The sequence below is a fragment of the Bacillus rossius genome, chromosome 1 (assembly GCF_032445375.1).
Source record: "Bacillus rossius redtenbacheri isolate Brsri chromosome 1, Brsri_v3, whole genome shotgun sequence".
Taxonomy (NCBI): Eukaryota; Metazoa; Arthropoda; class Insecta; order Phasmatodea; family Bacillidae; genus Bacillus; species Bacillus rossius.
In genome coordinates this window covers 108,718,642-108,724,641 of record NC_086330.1, presented here as the reverse complement: position 1 = coordinate 108,724,641, position 6,000 = coordinate 108,718,642, and positions in this window count along the sequence as shown.

Genomic DNA, 6,000 nt, shown 5'->3' with positions numbered 1-6,000 from the left:
ATCGTTTAGAGCTTGCCGTACACGATTCCGTAGAAGAAGTAGCTGGAATCAATCATTTTAAGATCTTCATGGATAAAATTAGAAACATGTTTAGTTGTTCTCCGAAAAATAGCAGGGAGTTGGCAGAAGTTGCTAAAGGACTAGAGGAGCAAATTTTGAAAATCGGCCGTGTTTTAGATACTCGTTGGGTAGCTTCCAGCTTAATGGCGGTGAAAGCAGTTTGGACAGATTTTAAAGCTTTGTACAACCATTTCCTTGAAGCATCTGAAGACAAGCAAAGGGACTCGAAGCAACGTTCGACTTACAAAGGGCTTTGTAGTACATTGTCTTCTACAACTTTCGTACACAACCTTGCATTGATGTACGATGCTCTAGAAGAGTTAGCTGATTTGTCCCTTCAGCTTCAAAAATCAAGCCTCAACCTTATCCAAGCCCACAGTGATATAACACTGTTAATCAAAGTGTTTGAAATCCGAGTTGAAAACATGGGTAGACGTTCAGTGGAAGCTAAAATTGCTATTGACGATTTGATGTTTCAAGATGTTGAACTTTATGTGAGAGCCAAGATACCAAGTATTCCAGAAAAACAGTTCTATCGGAGCCTCGCAAACAACTTGACTTCAAGGTTGCTATCATCTTCAAATGCGTCTGAAAACTACAACACAATCATGAATGACATCAAAGTGATCCACCCCATGTATTGGCCAAAAGACTTATCCATCACCTACGGAGAATGTGAGATCCAGCGAATCTGCGATAGATTTAAGATTAGCAGCTCTCAGGATATAATTAGAGACTTCAGACACTTCAAGCAGGGACTGAAGCCTATGTTAAGTGGAGAGAAACCTACTATTCTTGAGCAGCCGCCGTCGTTTAAGAAACTGATATCCATCATAAATAGCATTGCAGTGTCTAGTGCTGAATGTGAACGTGGATTTTCTGCAATGAATTTAATTATGACTCCTCTTAGATCTTCACTCTACATTAGCACGGTTTGCGATTTATTGCGGATCAGGCTCCTAGGACCTCCTGTGGCTAGATACAATCCCGAGCGACACGTCAAAACTTGGCTGGCGAAGGGACACCATTCTGCACTTGACACCAAGTCAAAACAACGAAGGCAGAAAACGTACAATGAAGACAGCATTGCATTGTGGGAACTTTTTTCCTAAACCCGTTCTTTTTTAATATCTTTTAGAATTTCAGAACATTAAGTTTTCATAAAAATAACTAGGCCTAACTTGTAGTTGTGTTCTAAACTAAAGTTTTCTTAGTTTTCTTTTTGTATTTACAGTTAGTTGTGTATTGATGTTTTTTTGCAGTTTTCACTTCAAAAAATTAACAAACAACTAATTTTACCAACTAGGCATTGCCTTACAATATTAGACTACAATGACTACAAACCGTACATTGTCATAATAAGTAGATGAAATAACACCTTAAATTTTTAAAATTTCATTAAATTTTTAAAATGAAACCGTGTTACTTCTTTGTGTCTTTTATTTTGTGTGTAATTAAACACTTCCTTTTATTTTCCAAGAAGTTGGTCTATTTTGAATGTATAAATATTGTTTTTTTACCCATAAGGTAGGCCAAATTTTCTTTGTAAAATATGCAAAATTGTAGTTCAAGCAAGCTGTTATATTCAAAAACATCTATTTACATATGGATATGTATTATTACAACTGTACTGTATATCAATAAAATTGTAAATAAGGCTTTATTTGTTTTTATTTTACCATTCATTAAAAAAGTAATATTGGTAAGCTTCATTGCTTCAAACAAAATGGTCAGTGAAAGTAGTCAACAAGATGTTAATGGAGCAAAGGGTGAACTCAATTTAAATTCATGTTTTTATTTTCTTACATCATAATCAAGCACTTTAAAAAGTAATCACCATTAAAATATCAATTTTTTATAAAAATAATTGTAGTATTATGTCTGGATGGCCTAAAAACGCGGGTTTACAGTTATAATTTTCAAAACTTTTTCCCGGGGGAGGGCCCCCGGACCCTCCTCCTTCCTGGGGGGTATTCCAGACCCCCCGGTCTTAGCATCCCGCTTTAGAGTTCCCACACCTAAAACTTTAGAAATTAAGCACTGGTTGCTGGTCATGTATGACTACACCATTATGCATAAGCCAGAGGTTCGGATTGGACATGCATACTCCTTAAACAGGTTGCCACAGCCGACATCACCAAGGGAAGTCCCGGCAGTGGCAGATATCCTAATGTTTGAAGCAATACCAGATGCCCCCTTGGACGCCCAGGCCCAGACACGATGCGTGAGCGAGGATCCAGTGTTGAAGAGGGTGAAACATTTTGTGTTGCATGGATGGCCACAAGAACTACCAAGTGAGGAGGTTCGACCCTACTGGAACCGCCGGTTAGAACTGTCAGTCTACCGTGATTATGTGCTGTGGGGAACTCGGGTGGTAGTAGTTCCGCAGCAGCTCCGAAGTAGCCTACTAGGAATGTTACATGCATCACATGATGGAATGGTGCGCTCAAAGGCCGTAGCTAGAAGCTACATCTGGTGGCCAAAACTGGAAGAAGACATTGAGGAGATTGTCAGTCATTGCCAGATATGCCAGGCCGAATGCAGGACACCAGCAAAAACCCAGGTGCCATGGAGCACGCCCCAGAGACCATGGTCCTATCTGCATGTTGATTTTGCGGGGCCCTTTCAAGGGAATACATTTCTTGTTGTCATCGATGCCTTTTTTAAATGGCCAAAGGTACGGATGGTGCCGTCAATGTCATCGGCTGTAGTGGTGCAGGAGCTGAGGAGTAGGTTTAGTAACCATGGTATTCTGTACGTTGTGGTGTCTGATAATGGAAATTCCTTTGCTTCAAGTGAAATGAAGACCTTTCTAGAGAATAATGGAGTCATCTACAAGTATAAGCCCCCATACCATCCGGCCAGTAATGGGCAAGCCGAGCGAAAGGTGCAAACTATAAAGGACAAGTTGAAGAAGTTGAAATCAGGTGACTGGAATACGAGATTGCACAGACTGCTCTTTTCGTTGCGCACAACTCCCAGTACAGTCACGCAGAAGACGCCTGCCAAACTCTTGATGGGTCGGAAGCTGCAGACGGATTTCGACAAGCTGCACCCGCGGTCGCTGTCGGGTGCGGGAAAAGGGTTAGTGGAGGATGGGTGTGATGTTAAAATTAGAAAGTTTAGTGAAAAGGACCCAGTGTTAATACACCACTATGGAGCTGGACCCAACTGGGTCCCTAGAGTAGGGAGGGTCCAGTTACATACCAAGTGCAGGCTGGAGGTCACATGGCACAGAGACATGTCGATCAGATGGTGCGATGCAATATCGCTACACGACTCCAGGGGAGCTCGAGGTTACCGGTGGGAGGAGCATCTGGTATGTGGCCCCGAGAGCAAGAAGAATAACTCCAGCAAACTGTCGATCGGGGAGACCAGAGATTCAGCAGCAACCACCGAGGCCTCCAAGCAGTACAGCGACACAGCCAGGATCATCTGGTACGAGTATGAGTGGCAACGAGGTGCCTCTCAAGTGAGCGGCCAGTTCGCTAGTGTCGGGGGACTTCGAGCTACCATTTTTGGTGTTTCCTAGTGACTGCGGTTTGGCAGCTGCAGTCGATCATACTCGTCCAGGGCAGCAAACATCTGAGGAGCTTGCTGGAACCTTGGAGTTCTCACTGCAGGAGACCCAGGGACAGCCCCAGGAGCTGAGTAACTTGCCAACGAGAGTGAGGGAGCGATCCACACGAGTCAAGAAAACACCAATAAACTTGAGTGACTATGTTTTCCATTGTGTATAACCAATATGTACAAGTGCTTAGAGTAAAAATCACTTGGAGGGAATGACTGTTATGTACTGTCAGTTCGGTTGGTAAGGCTGAGAATGTTGTGTTGTCTATGGTTCGTAAGTCAGCAGCTGGCATCATGGTGGACAGCTGGTCAGATGACCTTGACGTTTTACCGACCATGGCCATTAAGCCCATGCTCCGCACCGCCAGTACCGTATCCCGTTTTCGGAGCGCACCCCTATCCCAGCCGGAATGAGTCAAGCGAGCGCCCCGGGTGTGACCTCAATTAACTGAATTAAACATCAGGACACGAAACCCCGGGGGCTCGACTACGGAAAACAATTCCCAAACGAGGCATTAAGACAAAGTTAATTAATCACAAGCAGTGAGCAAGTGGGCCAAACTAAGGGAATTCAAACCCAAACAGTGCACGTTGAGACAATTTATAGTTAAATTTACAGTCGCCAACTTGGTGCCACTTTTTAAATTAGTAAATCAATTAAAACAACTGTTAAGCCTTAGGCAACTATTTACCAGGTGCAAAGTTTTAATCAAGCACCTGGAGTATGTTTTTTACTCATCATATAACAAATTAGGTTATTATAAGATTTTGGCGCCGACTCACAAAGGAGGTGAAAGTTGCCTCCCTTGCGAAGCGGCCATCTTTCGGCAGTCTCCAACCAATCCGCGCTGGGAACAAACGTGTGTCCGTGGGCAGCATTCAAATTAGTTTCACTGATCATTTTTATTCTGCAGTATACATTCATAACTAAATCCTTTTATTAATTCACCGCTGCCCACGTCGACTCGTCGTGTATTTTGCGGAACCGGGCCTATCCCGACCATCTTCATGGTGATACAGCACTGCGTATCGGATCACGGAACTTACGGTACTGGCCGATTCCAGCGAGAGTATTTTAATTAAGGACGCCGTGCATATGCCTGCCGGCTGCACTCACGTAAGTGTTTCTCCGAACTTAGGAGCCTGCTCATAGAGCCCCCCTGCACCCGTTAACTTTCGGCGCTGGCCGTCTCCAGCGAGCATCGACCCACGTCCCACGAGACTGCCGCGGTAATCATTTCAGTGTCGCGTAGTGTTGTGTTTTTTTTTGATCGTGTTGTAACTGTAATTGTGTAATCGCTAGATGCTGCCAAGTGTTAGTGAGAGTTTTTGTAGCGGGACTGAACTGCGGAGCGAACATGTAGAGCGTACTGTTAACCCCCGCGGACCCCCGGTGAAACTCTTAAATTAAACGTAATTCTCACAAACTTGTGTACAATCATTTCCGTAGTCTTCCGTCCTCCACACGGCCGAGCGGCCTTCACAGCCAAGGGAAAACCATTCAGGTTAGATTTCAAGCCGTGTACCTGGCGGGGCACCCGGGGGCAGAGTACCCACGACCCGACATCAACGGCCTAGCAGCCCGCTAGCCTGGCGCCCCTCTGGACAACAACAGCATCGCGACGCCCATAGCGCCCGTCATGTACCCCCCCGGGCCTTTCACAGAGGTCGGGTAATGGCAACCTGAGTAACCAATGAATCGCGTAATGCACACACAGTGCGTGTAATGGGTACATAAAAATTAACTCATTTTTTCTTTAAATATATTTGCATTATTCAATTATCTTTAATGAAAAAAAATATCTGAAGTTTGGCAGTGACGAGATTTGAACCACCTCAATTTTTTACCTCATGTTGTAACCATTACACTACCAAAGTTGGGGATATCATTGCTGGAAAAAACGTGTCATTAAAATAGCAATGCCATATTTTTTTCTTATTATTTTTAATGAATTCTGGTTGTCACAAATTTAGATTTAATTTTTCTGATGGTGATATATATCATCAACTATCATTAAATGCATTGTCTTCCACATCCATTGTATTCGTTCAGCAATCAATATGTAAACAAACAGGTCTGTTTAACACTTGAAAATGTAACCACCATTCACAAAAAAAAATCATTTAAAATACATATCAAATTGCTTCAGCACTTCATACAGGATTTATATAATTTAAAAATACGAGGTTCACGAGAATCAGCCGTTTTTTCAATGCGATCAGCATAAGAAATTGCTTGAGACACATATGCATTTTCCTTAGCAAAGACACTCTTATTTGTGTTCTTAAGCAAGGTCTTAGCTACTATGAATAATGCTTCTATGATGGTATTCTCAAGCAATTACCTACTATGAGACAGGTGAATGCCCT